This window comes from Eptatretus burgeri, chromosome 9, assembly GCF_056783735.1.
Source record: "Eptatretus burgeri isolate ZD-2024b chromosome 9, Ebu_testis_v1, whole genome shotgun sequence".
Lineage (NCBI taxonomy): Eukaryota > Metazoa > Chordata > Myxini > Myxiniformes > Myxinidae > Eptatretus > Eptatretus burgeri.
In genome coordinates this window covers 93,180,850-93,199,435 of record NC_140969.1, presented here as the reverse complement: position 1 = coordinate 93,199,435, position 18,586 = coordinate 93,180,850, and the positions used below count along the sequence as shown (strand labels likewise).

At 45.7% G+C, this 18,586-nt stretch overlaps 1 protein-coding gene across 5 annotated transcripts in view; it reads right to left on the bottom strand.

The window, feature by feature from the left end:
- NUMB (NUMB endocytic adaptor protein) overlaps positions 1-16,479 on the bottom strand; it is an 81,401-nt gene extending 64,922 nt beyond the window's left edge. For 2 of the 5 annotated variants that reach the window (XM_085896152.1, XM_085896153.1), the window contains exon 1: positions 16,255-16,479. The gene's annotated coding sequence lies outside the window, so the exon portion shown is untranslated. Of the gene's footprint in view, positions 1-15,935; positions 16,089-16,254 lie in introns of those variants that run through there. The other 3 variants (XM_085896147.1, XM_085896154.1, XM_085896149.1) reach the window with 3 other exon arrangements.
- Between the last annotated feature and the right edge of the window lie 2,107 nt (positions 16,480-18,586).

The following is an 18,586-nucleotide window of genomic DNA, read 5'->3' as shown; positions in this document are numbered from 1 at the left end:
CTAACCCAAACCCTAACAGCAAGTGCGCTGACAGAAAGGGTAGAACTGAATAATCATTCACTATTCTACTCTCCTTACGACAGATCGAGTACGATTTCTGGACAGCAACTACTGCCATCTTGATTTTCCTCATTCCAGTAAACATATTGAAATTCCAACACCTCATTCCTCAACAACAACACAAAAGTCATTCCAGTAAACATATCCAACACCTGCTACAGGTACCATGTAAACCTGTACTAACCTGTTCCATGGTCGGGTTGTCGGCGACTAAACCGTCTCCCCCACCAGGTTTTTTTGGTGAGGAGGGTGTTTGGATATGGACACCCAGCAGGATTAAAAACAAAACCTGTCAAAGGGCGGAGGAGCTCCTTGTGAGCCAACGGCCATCCATATCTAGTGCCCAACTGTGTCTGCGGACGTCCTCCTGCAGTTGGGTTACTTCTTATTAGGAGGTTGGTGGCAGGATTTGCACTCCAGCCACCGTAAAACGCTTCATTCCGCAAAACGCAAAAACGCAAAAAAATCTGAAAACCCACTCCGTGGGAGTACCTCCTGTGCAGCTTCCCTTCGCAGGGCAGCTCACCGGATGATGGGATTGGGGCAAAGCCTTCGGGACCCCCAATCTTTGATAGGAGGGAAACCACGGGGTAACATCCCTGGGTCAGATTGCGGGAGAGTGTGTCGGAGTGGTGCTGAGGTGTCGTCCACCAGACGGCGGTCTCCTTGGGTTAACCTGAGGCGGTCCCTTCGGGTGGGTGCCTGGAATGTCCTATCCCTAAGAGAGGATGATCACCTGTCTCTGTTATCATCTGAGCTCAAGCGTTTGGACATCGGGATTGCTGGTCTGGTCTCTCTGAGGTCTCTGTGAGGTTCGGAGACCGGATTTCCGCGAGATAATGGTGGGTGGTTACACCTACTATTGGTCTGGTCGCTCTGATGGTTACCATACCCAAGGAGTTGCTGTAGCTGTGTCCAATAAGCTGACCCCAATGATAATTGAGGTAACACCGGTCAACGAGCGTATTATGAGATTAAGGATTCGTCACTCCTTAGGTGTCATTTCCCTGGTCTCTATTTATGCTCCGACTGAGGCGAGTGATCTTACCGTGAAGGATGCATTCTACGCCACACTCGAGTCTGTGGTTGATCAGTGCCCCAGACGAGATACACTTCTAGTCTTGGGGGATTTCAATGCATCGACTGGAACTGATAGGGATGGTTATGAGGTGTGTGTTGGTCCCCATGGGTCAGGAACTATGAACCAGAATAGCACTAAGTTCCTTGACTTTGCAAGAAGTCATGGACTTAGGGTGGCTGGTTCATGGTTTCAGCGCCCGCAAGCTCATCGCTGGACTTGGTATTCCAACGCTGGCGGTGTGGCAAAGGAGATTGACCATGTCCTCATTGACGGTCGTTGGAGGATGATCCAGAACTGCAGGGTCTACCGGAGTGCTCAGTTCCTCAATACTGACCACAGGCTTGTTGTAGCAACTCTAAAGCTGCACCTTAAATCCTGGAGAATGGTACCATCCCAGCCTAGGCTGGATGTTGCCAAGCTCAGGGATGAGAGAGTAGCTGAGGAGTTTGCGAACAGGCTGAGTGGACACTTGGGGGGTCTGGGTGCTTTGGGGGGTCCTGAAGAGTTGTGGAGCGCCTTCAAGACCACCGTCCTTGATGTTGCCGGTGGATGCCTTGGAGTTCACCGCAGGGCAAAGAAGAATTTTGTCTCTCAAGGAACACTGGATACCATTGACCAGAGTCGCAGGGCCAGGCTGAATGGCAGAGCTGAGCTGTTCAGGGAGCTGAGGCGTAAAACTGTACGTGCACTGAGGGTGGACAAGGAGGCCTATGTGCGAGGAATCTGTGAGGGGGTAGAGCATCACCTGTGGACAGGTGATTCTCGTCCCGCTTACAGGGAATTCGCGCATTACGTTCATCCAAGCCCATCCCTCGGAGCACTGCAGTTCGAGCAGAGAGTGGTAGGCTCTTGACAGAGGAGTCTGAAGTGAAGGCCCGCTGGGCCGGTTACTTTGAGCGGTTGTACCAGGCTGATCCCCCAGCTGTCGAGTTGGACGTCAAGGGTGTTACAATCCCTGTTGCTGACCCTCGAATCAACTGTGGTCCACCATCGCTTGTGGAAACACGAGCTGCGGTGAACCAGTTGAAACGGGGCAAAGCTCCAGGGATCTGTGGCATCCATGCTGAACTTCTCAAGGCTGGTGGAAATGCTGCACTCGGCCGTTGCATGCAGTTTTGTGCTCTGCCTGGAACACAGGCATCATCCCAACTGACTGGAAGAGGGGCCTTGTTGTCCCTCTCTGGAAAGGGAAGGGTGATCGCCAAGACTGCAACAACTACCGAGGGGTGACGCTGCTCTCAGTGCCGGGCAAGGTCTTTGCTCGGATAATTCTTGATAGGGTTCGCCACCATCTGCTTGAGCACCAGCGTCCAGAGCAGTCAGGCTTTACGCCAAAGAGGTCAACGATTGACCGTATCCTTGCTCTTCGTGTCCTCACCGAACGCAGACGAGAGTTTCGGCAGGGGCTGCTTGCAGCCTATGTTGATCTCTGTAAAGCGTTCGATTCAGTGAATCGGGATGTCCTCTGGAGGATTCTTGGTCTTCGTGGGGTGCCACCGAAACTGATCGATCTGATGTCTGAACTCTACTCTGGTACTGAGAGTGCTGTGAAGTGTGGTGGTACCGCCTCTGACTTATTTCCAGTTGTTACTGGAGTTCGTCAGGGATGTGTACTTGCCCCCACACTTTTCAGCACTTGTATGGACTGGATTTTTGGGAGGATGTCGGAGAGATCAAGTTGCGGTGCATCGTTTGGCAATGTCAAGATCTCGGACCTTGATTTTGCAGATGATGCAGTCATCTTTGCGGAGACTTTAGACATCCTCTTGGGGGCCCTCGAGGTGCTGAATGAGGAGTCGGAGCCGTTGGGATTACGGATTTCTTGGGTCAAAACAAAGATCCAGGCTTTCGGTGACATCTTGGATGCTGCTGTCCTGTCTGTGTCTGTTTGTGGTGAGGATGTTGAGGTCGTGGATAGATTCACTTACCTTGGCAGTGATATTCATGTCTCCGCAGGTTGTGAGCCGGAGGTCAATAGACGTCTGGGTCGGGCCTGGGGAGTCATGGATTCACTGGATCATGGGGTGTGGCGCTGCCGGTACCTGTGCGGGAGGACGAAAGTCCGAGTCTTCAGGTCCTTGGTACTTCCAGTCTTGCTCTATGGGTGCGAGACTTGGACTTTGACCAAGGATCTGAGACGGAGACAATTCCTTTGGTACCAGGTCTCTTCGGAGAATCCTTGGCTATCGCTGGTCGGATTTTGTGTCCAACGAGCGGTTGCTGAGAGAGACTCGGATGAGATTTGTTACCTGCATAGTCCGTGAGCGTCAGCTGCGGCTGTATGGACATGTGGCTCGTTTTCCTGACGCTGATCCTGCTCACCAGATTCTCTCAGCGAGGGAGTCTCATGAGTGGAGGAGGCCAGTGGGCCGACCACGTGCCTCATGGTTGCAGCAGGTTGACAATCATCTCAAGGAGATGGGGATGGGCCTGGCATCTGCATGGGGGATGGCCAGACGGAGGCCCCTGGAGTACCGGCGGAAAGTGGACGCAGCGACGCGCTGTTCTGGCACATGCTCCCATACCTGACCTGATATTGAAATTTACAGAAGATTGGCTGCACAGTATGGCAATTGGCTGTTGCGTGTATGCCCCCAGGATATCTGTATTAAATCGTGTCTTGTGAGCAAGAAGTTTTCAAGTAACAAGGCTCTCAAGAATGTCTTGCACTTGGTAAGGCACACACCCTAAATAATTATACACCAAGGTATAAGAAAGTTGATACTCCAATGGGACAAGTATGTGTCAAAAAGAGTGAAAAATAACTTTCAAAGTAATGCAAGTGCAGTATTGTGAATATAAATGTACATCCACACTTTGTTTCATCTTCAGTATAAACAATAAATCCCAGTTCACATTGGAAACTGCTTACAGGGCTGCAAATTAATGGCTGCACGGTCGCCAATGGCACCTAACTTTTGTGCTGGGCGGGTACACAATACTGCCTTACCTGCCCGGCTGGCGAATCACCGGTGATTCCTGTTATTTTGTACAATGTGTACTAGAACTACTGTTTTTGTCCGCAGAAATCACCGGTAATTCTGCGGCGGCCATTTTGTCCGTTTTCATCTCGTTCCAAATCACGCGTGATTGCTTGATATTTGATGGGTTGGCGCGGTTTGGACGCATTTTCTCATGCCCAGGTTGGTTAAATGAGTGAATTTGGGTGAATGAGTGAGTTTCATGGGTGAGGTTAGGTGAATGAGTGAGTTTGATGAGGCTTTTGGGTTAACGAGCGAGTTAGATGAACGAGTGAGTTTGATGGGTGAGGTTGGGTTAATGAGTGAGTTTGATGGGTGAGGTTAGGTGGACGAGTGAGTTTATGTGATGTTGGGTGGACGAGTAGTACCCCCACCATTGTCCATCACCCACAACCCCCCCTCCACCCATCGTCCATCAGCCACAACCACCCACACAACCACAAAAATGCCCCCCCCCCCCAACACTACTCACAACCCCCTGCCCCCCATCACCAACACAAAAAGGTCCCCCCCCCAACCTCCTCCGCCCTACATCATGCCCCCACCCCCACTCATCCATCAATCCAACTCACTCATCCACCCAAACTCCTCCATTAAACTGACTGATTCTGCAAACATCCTCAATTAAACTCACTCATCCAACCAACCTCACTCATGTGAGTATATTAAAAGTGTTTGATATCAAATTTGTGACTTTTGTCTCTATTTTATCGGGCCGGTAGAAATTCTGCTGGGCCGGTAACTTTTTCTCGTCACCAGCCCTGCTGGCCGGTGGATAAAAATGTTAAATTGCACCCCTGGCTTATCTTACACAATCACAGCGGAATGAAAATGCAGGTAACACAACCTTTTGGAACATCGTGCCTTTGCCATAGCCAAACTACAATGTCATCTGGTGGAGCGCATACCTGCGCCAGGCTGAACAGTTTATGTTTTGCATCCCACTGAAAGGCATGATCTGGATCTGAACCTGAACCAAAGTTGAATCGGCTTGTTTTCGTCACCTTCCCAACTCATCCACTAAGTTTTGTCATTATCTGTCCACAACTTTTTGAGATATTGTGCTATACGATGTCGTTTTTGGCCCCATCTCTCAATGGGGAAGAATCACATATATAAAAAAAAATTATCGTATCCGGATTCGGATCTTCACCAAAATTGAATCAATTCACCCTCGTCACACATCCAACTTGTCCACCAAATTTGTCCATAACTTTTTGAGATTTTGTGCCCACAGACGAACAAACAGACAGAAGGGGTGAAAACATAACCTCCCTTCAGCTTCAGTGGCAGAGGTAATAATAGCATTCTCACCTCCGACACATCGTGCTATTAAACAGCAAACTCAAATTCCAAAATTTGGCTTGGGTACAAAGTTCCATTTGCCTTGTTTTTTATTTTTTAAGATCGTGTGGGATTGCCTTGGTAACCAACACAAATTCAAAATGGGATAGCAAGCCTTAATGGCAGTCTGCCACCGAGATAAGTCCCTCCGGCAACCACATCAGTTTTTTATTTAGTTAATTTCGTAGAAACCCACAAGGATCAGATGCAGATAACACAGTTAAATGCTAAGCATGCTACCAATTGTGCTATCTTGACACCGCCTTTACAAATCTTCAAATGAGCTACCTTGCAACACATTTACAAATCTTCCCAAATCAGAGTGCTCCTCTGCTCAACTTTCTACTATTTCGATGGAATGACCTTTATCCTTCCAGTCTTTAAACGTGGCTGTACTCCATGATATCTTCCACACTACTTTTGCCGATAATTACGTCATATGTCTGTCTACTCCCCACTGTACTAACCTACACCAATATCACCGTGCCACCCCCACCCCCTTCATTTTGCTGTTGTATAAACCTGACTTTCTATGGAAGAAAATAAACAGAAAAATCTAATCCAGGATCAGTCATAACTACAAACAACAACCTGAACTCTGCAGAAGAAGGTACAGATAAGGAAGGTTGTTTACTTATGCAAGAGAAGAGTCAACTCCATCGTTGCTCAACCAAATCCAGGAATTTGAGCTAGCATGCTGAAACAAAGACCTACTCTGCAAAAAAAAAAAAAAAAAAAAAAAAAAAACAATGTTTTACATCCACAGTACCAGATAATTTAAACCCATGGTGTTAAAACAAAACGAGGATCAAAACAGCTCAGGGTCAAAATGACCCAAAATGTGTGGGTCACTAAACCTGTGGGTTGATGTTGCTAGAATTATTATATTATATATATACACACAGGGTGTCCCAAAAGTCAGAGTGATTTAGAAATTAAATAACATTTGTTTTTTTAATAAAAAAATGATTTTTTTTATACCAAAAGAAAATTTACAAAATAGAGATAAATTTGCTTTATTTATGAAAAATGAGGCAGCTTAGATGTCCACCATTTTCGGCTTCACAGAGACAGGCTCTTTCAACAGCATTTTCCATAACATCGGACAATAACTCTGGCTGCAGCCCTCAAACGTCTGCACAGATGTTGTCCTTGAGCTGCTGAATTGTATGGGGCTCATCGATGTATACACGCTCCTTTAGGTAACCCCAAATAAAATAATCGGGAGGAGTCAAATCAGGAGAACGTGATGGCCAAGAAATTTCTGAATTTCACGAAATTATTCGGTGTCCATGCTCTTTGGGTGAGAATAATTGATGGATGAAATTTTAAATAAAATTCCACGATTTTAAATAAAATTCTTTGTTCAGTTGTGAATTTTTTGATGGGTAATTTCCAAATGTTAATCTAAATTCTGAAAAGAAAAGAAAAACAAATTATTAAAAAACAGATGTGTTATTTAATTTCTAAATCCCCAGGTGACTTTTGGGACACCCTGTATATATATATATATATATATATATATATTTAAACAACACAAATGGCTTGTGCAATCTTTTTTCACAATTTCCATAAGCATTAAAGTGAAACATTCATATTACAATCAAATAATTTTAAATGGAGAAAACAAATCCGAGGGATAGTCAGAGAATGGACAGTGGACTGTAGGGGAGTGTTTGAAAAAGGGAAAGATGGTTGTGATGAAGGAAAGGCCAGAAAGAGAAGGGGAAAAAAAAAGCAAGGAGGAAGGTCAAATTTTTACCTTATTTGCATGTTTAATAAATAGATGGCTTTTTAATTCACATCAGCATCAAATGTTAAAGTTCCAGGACAATCTTGCAATTGGAACTTTCTTTGCCATAAATGCACATTTTCATCGTTTCCATCCATTGCATTCTCAGTAGAATCATATTTTTCTCTCCTTTAATATATATATATATATATATATATATATATATATATATATATATATATATATATATATATATATATATATATATATAGTGTGTGTGCATGTATATGTATATATGTATGAATGATACATATTGAGGGTCATAGAAGAGCACAATTGCAGGAGGCAATGTATCAACAGACAAAAGGGGCATAAAAGGAAGACAGTGGGATAACAACAAAGGAAATTGTAGAAGTCTGAGAACAGGGTCTTAGCAGGTAGAGGTGGTGGTGAGAACAAAGTTAACAATAATATCCAAAAAAAAGGAAGGCCTAAACCTGTCTGCAATGAGCAGGAAGTGCATTCTACACAGTGTGACCACTCCTCATTTTCATAAATGCCAAGGTGAGCCAATGAAAAAAAGCCAAGAATTAACAAGGTTTCGGAGAAGCGATGATAATAGAAAACCTATAGAAAACCAAGATGAACAACGAATAGCCAAGATCTTGTGAAAAAAGCCAAGGAGTAGTCACACTGAATCTACACCTCGTATTCTTGATGCGAGATTCCAACGACGCGGAGAACCTTACATTCCAGCAATATGGGAAGCAGGAACACCAGTCCAGAGTCAGGAGCTATATTACATGACACTGAATGAAGGTTGTGTATGCTGTTACATGCCTTGGACAGCAGAAAAAGGACTTAGCCTTGCAAAGATTTGAGGCAATGTTTGGCTCTGGTGGTCAGCAGGGAGATATTGAACTGCCGTAGGCAGGTTGAAGCTGATAGTGAAGCATCGGAGCCCGAGACGATCGGAATGTAAAGAATGGTTATTTTATAACTTTTGAACTATTTACATTGAATTGGCAAATTCATTTGCCAAATTATCAATTGTGAATACAAGGAACCCACGAATATTGGAACTGCAAATGTCGGGGTCCAGGTGTAAATCATTTTGGCCATATCTGTCAATGGTGAAGAATCACTTCAAAAAATATTTCTAGTATCTGGATCCACATCTTCACCAACATCTACTCTATTCATCCTTATCACACATCCAAATCAGTCCATAACAGACAAGCAAGGGTGAAACCAGAACCTCCATCCACCTTCGGAGGTGGAGGTAATGACAGTGAGCAACTGAGAAAGGAAACCGAGTTGCCCAAAGTTAATGAAGAGGATCCAAGAAACAAATATAAAATGGAAGACAAAGACAGACAATGGTTGCTGAAAACAAATAAAAATAAAAATGATAGCAAGGAAGATTAAAAAAAATAAAAAACAAAGTCAACAATGTGAGAAAGCAAAACCAGATGTTTCAAAATGACGCAAAAAGATTTTACCATGAACAAGGGAAACAAAAGCAAAATGTATCAAATCCCCCAGAAAAATATAAACTTGAGATTTCTGGAAAGGAGTTTATGAAGACCCAAAATAACACAATAAGGAGAAATGGATCCCACATTTGGAAAAAAAATAAAATAATAATAATAATAATAATAATAATAATAATAATAATAACAACAACAACATCTAAGCAATATAGCAGCAGCAACAATTGAAGAAGAAAAGAGAAACTTGAAAAAAAAACACCAAACTTTAAAAGCCCAGGCCCAGATAAGTTCCAAACTTCCGGCAACTAGATACTCTCCACAATCACTATGCTCGAGCATTCAATGAACTTATCCAAGAGAAAGAGGTAATGGATGACAGAAGATAACACCTTCTCATCCCAAAATATGAAGGAACCCAACTGCCTCACAAATACAGGGAAAAAAACATGTTTACCAACAACATACAAACTTCTGACAGGACTAATCACAGAAACGATGCACCACCACCGAACACGACAAGGGGCTGAGAGGCAGAACAGAAGGGATGTAAAAGAGGATGCTAAGGAACAATAGACCACGTACGACTAAACCAAGCAAGACTCGAAAATTGTAAAACCAGAAGAACAAAATTGTCGACCACCTGGATAGACCATTTTTTAAAAAAAAGCTTTTTATAGTGCTCCACAGTCATGGATGATAAAATGCATGCCAGTGTACAAGATCAATCCTCAAAATAATCAAACTGATTGAGAAAGCAATGAAGCTTTGGAATATAATGCTACGGCTGTGGAAATTCGCAGAACACCATATAGGTCCTTAGTTAGTTATGCCGATACGTCCGTGTTCAGTTCGATTTCCCCACCGTTGTTTAATGGGATATATCCGTGTGGACAGGGCTGTGATCTTCAGGTATCCGTTTTTCTTTACTATCGTTATTTTGGACCAACCGCTTCACACAACCACCTTCACCACAACCCTCATAACCACACCACCGTGTTTCCACCTCGGCACACGGTTGCCAGAGGCCTGGCCTTCGTCGAGGGAAAGCAGGCGGCCCCCGTTCTCCCCTTCCCCGGTCGAATGGCGTCTCCACGGTGAATTCCACCCTGCTGTGGAAGAAGACAAACACAGCGGCGAGGGAGCGTCCCCGATTTGGCGGGAAAATGCTTCTTCCGAGAAGGTTCCCACATGTTCTGGAAGGAGGGCAGGCGAGAGCGGAGCGGGGGTAATAAAAAGGACGCACGGAGCGTCGTTCTTTCTCTCGGGCGTTGCTGGATCTCTCTCTCTCTGTCGTCGCTGGAGTGGTCGCTGCCGCTGGACGCCGCGGAAGGACCTGGGCTGCTTCTGCCGGAGCTGCGTGAAGATCTGGGCTCGTGCCCGAGTCAGGAACTCGGAGCGGTCGGTCGGTGGAGGTCCAGGCGTCACGAAGGAGACGCGGGCTGGAGGCACAGCGCTGCTGTCACGCGAACTTGCGCGTGCGTGTGGGGAGAGCCGGAGAGAGCTCGCCTGCCGCTTGGCAAGGTCTGGGCGCAACCGCGGCTACGCCAGCTGCCGTGGGGACGGGACATCGCGATTCGCCCCATAAAGGCACCAAGAGGGTGCAGGTAACCTGCAACGGTCTCGTGGGGCCCTTTCGGTCACCAAGGCCCCACGTTATAAAGGCCCACGGGCCCAGTCTGACTCCCTTGTCCTTGAGGGGGTCTTTTTCCTGGGGTTTTTCTTTGAATGCATGATGTGGCGCCGAGTCCGTAAGTAAATGTTCATAATAACCATAGTCGGTTGTAGTGTTTTTATCTTGCTCGTGTCTTGTCCCCTTCCCCCATTGATTGCATGGCTGTATATGTGCATCTGTGTAAAATAATAAATGTGCTTGTGTGAATGTTAACCCGTTCGCCGTGTCCTATTTTCCCCAAATTGAACTGCTATCTTGCTTTCGGAATACTAGTTGGGCTTTGAATACCGATAATAGAAACGTGTCCGGCGAGGTCTGGCGATAATACCCGCTCGGTTATCCCAGAACGGAACGAACCGCTTTAGCGGTTCGTGTCCAAACAGGCCTTCGCCGTGGTCCGGTCCCTCGGTAGGTTACCTGCGCGAATACTTAGGTATATCGATATTCGGCGATTGACCCTGTCACGCGCGGGTAGAATACGGACTGGGTCGTGGTGGGATTAAAAACGCACTCGTGACTGGTTTCTGTCGTTGTTCCAGAAAGTCACGACTGAATTGTCCATTCGGTGGGCGAGCGGCCGTTATTAGTTAACGCGGTCACTCGCACGCCGGGCGGGCGTAAATTCGTAACAATAACATTACATCACAGCACTCGGAAGGAAAGATCAAAATACCACGAGTGAAGATAAGATGCGGGATCTTCCAGGGAGACAGCCTTTCACACCTCTCATTTTGCCTGCCTGGACCTACTGAAAGAGCAAGGACATGGGTATACCCTAAAATCCAATGAAGACGTCCATGAAACAGGAAAGGTCAGAAACACGGGCATAATGCTCATGTACGACGTGATGATCCCATAGAGCGTGAACACAGAAAACATTTAGCATTATGACCAGATATCGCACTTAGATCCAAAAAAAGAAAAAGGAAAAAAAATGCCATTGTTAATCGAGTTGTCAGTACCCTGCGATTTTGGCCTATAAAGGGCCTAAACAATGCAGACTTCAAGAAAATGACCAAATATCACGGCCTCAATAATTAAGTGAAAAGATCCTGGAATATGAAGAGCACCGAAGTCATATCAGTGATACTGGAGCAACGACAATGATAAAAAAAAAAAAACAGAACAACCTTACGGAGATATAAAAACCATCCCTGGGAATATTACTACAAACGAACTGCAGTTGAAAGCTGTCCGGGGCTCGGTAGAGATCCTGAAAAGAGCCCTCGGAACAAAAACTTTGAGAATAAGAAAACTTCACAACTTGGTCCACAAATCATGATCCCATACTAATATATGGGTGGAGATTTCTAGACCTAGGACGACACCATTCCACCGTTCGAAACCCACATATGGAGATAACAGCCAGTGACACACACCTTGGAATCCAAAGCTCTCAACATTATTGGAATTTCCTGTGATGAGCGCAAAGCAAAAAGTGTACAAATCTCATATCACAGACAGGACCCTCTGTTTTTGTTTCTTTTTCTTCTTCTTCTGTTTTTTTTAACCGCTCCCCCTCTGATCGAGCTTTCTCTGCTCCCTCAGCCCTCCAACCCTCCCAAACACACATTCTTCCAGAAACTCCTTTCTGGTTAAGATTCCACAATCAAGGATTGATGCACACCACAACTCTTTTGAGGAACTCACTTCCAGAGATGGTTCAACAGCACTATTTCCTGCAAGATTTCAAGCAAGAGGTGCTCCACCATCCATCTCATGTCATCCTCCATCCCGACCCGGCAATTTGTCTATTCCCAGTAACCGCATATAACCCAACAATCTTACTTGTCAGGCTGTTGTTTTATACACAACCCTCTCACTTGTCAAGCTGTTGTTTATATACAACCAGGCATGTTACATAACCTAACGCTCTTACTGATCAGGCTGTTGTTTATACACAACCTTGCAGGTTACATCACTCAACCCTCTTACTGGTCAGGCTGTTGTTTATACACAACCTTGCAGGTTACATCACTCAACCCTCTTACTGGTCAGGCTGTTGTTGAAACACAACCTTGCAGGTTACATAACCCAACCCTCTTACTTGTCAGGCTGTTGTTTATACACAACCTTGCAGGTTACATAACCCAACCCTCTTGTCAGGCTGTTGTTTATACACAACCTTGCAGGTTACATAACCCAACCCTCTTGTCAGGCTGTTGTTTATTCACAACCATGCAGGTTACATAACCCAACCCTCTTGTCAGGCTGTTGTTTATTCACAACCATGCATGTTACATAACCTAACGCTCTTACTGATCAGGCTGTTGTTTATACACAACCTTGCAGGTGACATAAACCAACCCTCTTACTGGTCAGGCTGTTGTTTACACACAACCTTGCAGGTTACATAACCCAACCCTCTTACTTGTCAGGCTGTTGTTTCTACACAACCTTGCAGGTTACATAACCTAACGCTCTTACTGGTCAGGCTGTTGTTTATACACAACCTTGCAGGTTACATAACCCAACCCTCTTGTCAGGCTGTTGTTTCTACACAACCTTGCAGGTTACATAACCTAACGCTCTTACTGGTCAGGCTGTTGTTTATACACAACCTTGCAGGTTACATAACCCAACCCTCTTGTCAGGCTGTTGTTTATACACAACCTTGCAGGTTACATAACCCAACCCTCTTGTCAGGCTGTTGTTTATACACAACCTTGCAGGTTACATAACCCAACCCTCTTGTCAGGCTGTTGTTTATACACAACCTTGCAGGTTACATAACCCAACCCTCTTGTCAGGCTGTTGTTTATACACAACCTTGCAGGTTACATAACCCAACCCTCTTGTCAGGCTGTTGTTTATTCACAACCATGCATGTTACATAACCTAACGCTCTTACTGATCAGGCTGTTGTTTATACACAACCTTGCAGGTGACATAAACCAACCCTCTTACTGGTCAGGCTGTTGTTTACACACAACCTTGCAGGTTACATAACCCAACCCTCTTACTTGTCAGGCTGTTGTTTCTACACAACCTTGCAGGTTACATAACCTAACGCTCTTACTGGTCAGGCTGTTGTTTATACACAACCTTGCAGGTTACATAACCCAACCCTCTTGTCAGGCTGTTGTTTCTACACAACCTTGCAGGTTACATAACCTAACGCTCTTACTGGTCAGGCTGTTGTTTATACACAACCTTGCAGGTTACATAACCCAACCCTCTTGTCAGGCTGTTGTTTATACACAACCTTGCAGGTTACATAACCCAACCCTCTTGTCAGGCTGTTGTTTATTCACAACCATGCATGTTACATAACCTAACGCTCTTACTGATCAGGCTGTTGTTTATACACAACCTTGCAGGTGACATAAACCAACCCTCTTACTGGTCAGGCTGTTGTTTACACACAACCTTGCAGGTTACATAACCCAACCCTCTTACTGGTCAGGCTGTTGTTTATACACAACCATGCATGTTACATAACCTAACGCTCTTACTGATCAGGCTGTTGTTTATACACAACCTTGCAGGTGACATAACCCAACCCTCTTGTCAGGCTGTTGTTTATACACAACCTTGCAGGCTACATAACCCAACCCTCTTACTGGTCAGGCTGTTGTTTATACACAACCATGCATGTTACATAACCTAACGCTCTTACTGATCAGGCTGTTGTTTATACACAACCTTGCAGGTTACATAACCCAACCCTCTTACTGGTCAGGCTGTTGTTTATACACAACCATGCATGTTACATAACCTAACGCTCTTAGTGATCAGGCTGTTGTTGAAACACAACATTGCAGGTTACATAACCTAACACTCTTAGTGATCAGGCTGTTGTTTATACACAAGCTTGCAGGTTACATCACTCAACCCTCTTACTGGTCAGGCTGTTGTTGAAACACAACCTTGCAGGTTACATAACCCAACCCTCTTACTTGTCAGGCTGTTGTTAACACACAACCTTGCAGGTTACATAACCCAACCCTCTTGTCAGGCTGTTGTTTACACACAACCTTGCAGGTTACATAACCCAACCCTCTTGTCAGGCTGTTGTTTCTCCACAACCTTGCAGGTTACATAACCCAACCCTCTTACTTGTCAGGCTGTTGTTTCTACACAACCTTGCAGGTTACATAACCTAACGCTCTTACTGGTCAGGCTGTTGTTTATACACAACCTTGCAGGCTACATAACCCAACCCTCTTGTCAGGCTGTTGTTTATACACAACCTTGCAGGCTACATAACCCAACCCTCTTGTCAGGCTGTAGTTTATACACAACCTTGCAGGTTACATAACCCAACCCTCTTACTGGTCAGGCTGTTGTTTATACACAACCATGCATGTTACATAACCTAACGCTCTTAGTGATCAGGCTGTTGTTGAAACACAACATTGCAGGTTACATAACCTAACGCTCTTAGTGATCAGGCTGTTGTTTATACACAAGCTTGCAGGTTACATCACTCAACCCTCTTACTGGTCAGGCTGTTGTTGAAACACAACCTTGCAGGTTACATAACCCAACCCTCTTACTTGTCAGGCTGTTGTTAACACACAACCTTGCAGGTTACATAACCCAACCCTCTTGTCAGGCGGTTGTTTCTACACAACCTTGCAGGTTACATAACCCAACCCTCTTACTTGTCAGGCTGTTGTTTCTACACAACCTTGCAGGTTACATAACCTAACGCTCTTACTGGTCAGGCTGTTGTTTATACACAACCTTGCAGGCTACATAACCCAACCCTCTTGTCAGGCTGTTGTTTATACACAACCTTGCAGGCTACATAACCCAACCCTCTTGTCAGGCTGTTGTTTATACACAACCTTGCAGGTTACATAACCCAACCCTCTTACTGGTCAGGCTGTTGTTTATACACAACCATGCATGTTACATAACCTAACGCTCTTAGTGATCAGGCTGTTGTTGAAACACAACATTGCAGGTTACATAACCTAACGCTCTTAGTGATCAGGCTGTTGTTTATACACAAGCTTGCAGGTTACATCACTCAACCCTCTTACTGGTCAGGCTGTTGTTGAAACACAACCTTGCAGGTTACATAACCCAACCCTCTTACTTGTCAGGCTGTTGTTAACACACAACCTTGCAGGTTACATAACCCAACCCTCTTGTCAGGCTGTTGTTTACACACAACCTTGCAGGTTACATAACCCAACCCTCTTGTCAGGCTGTTGTTTATACACAACCTTGCAGGTTACATAACCCAACCCTCTTGTCAGGCTGTTGTTAACACACAACCTTGCAGGTTACATAACCCAACCCTCTTGTCAGGCTGTTGTTTATACACAACCTTGCAGGTTACATAACCCAACCCTCTTGTCAGGCTGTTGTTTACACACAACCTTGCAGGTTACATAACCCAACCCTCTTGTCAGGCTGTTGTTTACACACAACCTTGCAGGTTACATAACCCAACCCTCTCCTCTTCCTGTTCGTTCTTCCCCTTGTTTTGTCCAACTGTCTGTCCATTCTCTTATGAAGACTCCTGTCACCTTGATCTTCCAGGAATCTACATGTTGTACCTCCATATAGTATTAAAAAAAACCACGTAAAGCACCATCCAACCAGGAAATACACCCACCTTCCCAAATAACACGTAACGATCGATACACGATGTACAGGCATCACCACACGCGATCCCAACTCCACGCACAAAGGCAACAAAGACCGCACAGTTCAAGCGGTGGCGCTATGTCATCTTTAACAGCGGATATCAAGTCCCGTTGCACTGGACTAGGCCGTGGTTACCAAACCACTCCACGCTTCACCCGCAATAATCAACATGTGGTGCTGGTTGAATGACTCCGGCGGGAGACGTCAAGGAAACGCGTCACCAGCTCGAAGCGCGGACGATGAGACGCAGCAAGAGGGACAAATGCGAGTTCACAGCATCGTGATACCTTCACACTCGTTTCCTCCTGGTGGGCGAGGAGCTTCACGGAGTCAACAGCTCAAAATGCTCTTTTATGCCACAAGCATGCAACACCGCAGCCCACTAAATGGAGGGATCGCCTTCTGGGCGGGGACAAAAGAAAGACAACGACCACCACTGCCGGTCGCATTGAAATCCATCGAGGGATGTTCAGAGCGGTGTATAACCTGCCGTCCCGTCGATACCGTCACTTCTCCAGCCTGTTGGTACATTGAAATTTATTTTAAATAAAAATTAATTCTCAGCACATTGAACCGTGGACACAGAAGGAAGGAAGCTTTATGATCTTATTTTGAATAAAGTTTTCTTTTATATATTTTTGGAGTTGGGAGGGAGGGGGAGGGGGTTTGATCAAACACCCACGGTGCGTTCAATTTGTGAGGAGACCCGTCATACAGACTACTGACGTCACAAACACCTCCACGTGGAGACAATCACCCACCCACTCGGGTTACCAACCAGTCTCGCCAATGCCCACGTCCCACTCCATCCCCTTATTGCTTCTATATCGGTATCTATCGAATTCCACTTTAAACTGATCTACCGTTTCTGCAGCTACTACCTTTCCTCATCACCTGACACAATTCCTCAGCACCTGACACATTTCCTCATCACCTGACACATTTCCTCATCACCTGACACATTTCATCACCTGACACAATTCCTCAGTACCTGACACATTTCCTCAGCACCTGACACATTTCCTCATCAGCTGACACAATTCCTCAGCACCTGACACATTTCCTCAGTACCTGACACATTTCCTAATCACCTGACACAATTCCTCATCACCTGACATTTCCTCATCACCTGACACATTTCCTCATCACCTGACACATTTCCTCATCACCTGACACATTTCCTCATCACCTGACACATTTCCTCAGCACCTGACACATTTCCTCATGTTAAACCGCATCTGCCAATCTTTTGCCCAATCTATTAAATCAAAGTGTCTCGACTAATATTCCTGAATCACATTACCGCCCTTTCCTCTGCACGAGGATCGATCTGTACCTCATCATACCTCCTCCATTAGTTTAAACTTTTAGTGTAAATATCTGAAAAATTTGTAAATGCCGTTTGTTAACCCCGCTGAGGTGTCGTCCACCAGACGGCGGTCTCCTTGGGTTAACCTGAGGCGGTCCCTTCGGGTGGGTGCCTGGAATGTCCTATCCCTAAGAGAGGATGATCACCTGTCTCTGTTATCATCTGAGCTCAAGCGTTTGGACATCGGGATTGCAGCTCTCTCTGAGGTTCGGAGACCGGATTGCGGCGAGATAATGGTGGGTGGTTACACCTACTATTGGTCTGGTCGCTCTGATGGTTACCATACCCAAGGAGTTGCTGTAGCTGTGTCCAATAAGCTGACCCCAATGATAATTGAGGTAACACCGGTCAACGAGCGTATTATGAGATTAAGGATTCGTCACTCCTTAGGTGTCATTTCCCTGGTCTCTGTTTATGCTCCGACTGAGGCGAGTGATCTCACCGTGAAGGATGCATTCTACGCCACACTCGAGTCTGGTTGATCAGTGCCCCAGACGAGATACACTTCTAGTCTTGGGGGATTTCAATGCATCGACTGGAACTGATAGGGACGGTTATGAGGTGTGTGTTGGTCCCCATGGGTCAGGAACTATGAACCAGAATGTCACTAAGTTCCTTGACTTTGCAAGAAGTCATGGACTTAGGGTGGCTGGTTCATGGTTTCAGCGCCCACAAGCTCATCGCTGGACTTGGTATTCCAACGCTGGCGGTGTGGCAAAGGAGATTGACCATGTCCTCATTGACGGTCGTTGGAGGATAATCCAGAACTGCAGGGTCTACCGGAGTGCTCAGTTCCTCAATACTGACCACAGGCTTGTTGTAGCAACTCTAAAGCTGCACCTTAAATCCTGGAGAATGGTACCATCCCAGCCGAGGCTGGATGTTGCCAAGCTCAGGGATGAGAGAGTAGCTGAGGAGTTTGCGAACAGGCTGAGTGGACACTTGGGGGGTCTGGGTGCTTTGGGGGGTCCTGAAGAGTTGTGGAGCGCCTTCAAGACCACCGTCCTTGATGTTGCCGGTGGATGCCTTGGAGCTCACCGCAGGGCAAAGAAGAATTTTGGCTCTCAAGGGACACTGGATACCATTGACCAGAGTTGCAGGGCCAGGCTGAATGGCAGAGCTGAGCTGTTCAGGGAGCTGAGGCGTAAAACTGTACGTGCACTGAGGGTGGACAAGGAGGCCTATGTGCGAGGAATCTGTGAGGGGGTAGAGCATCACCTGTGGACAGGTGATTCTCGTCCCGCTTACAG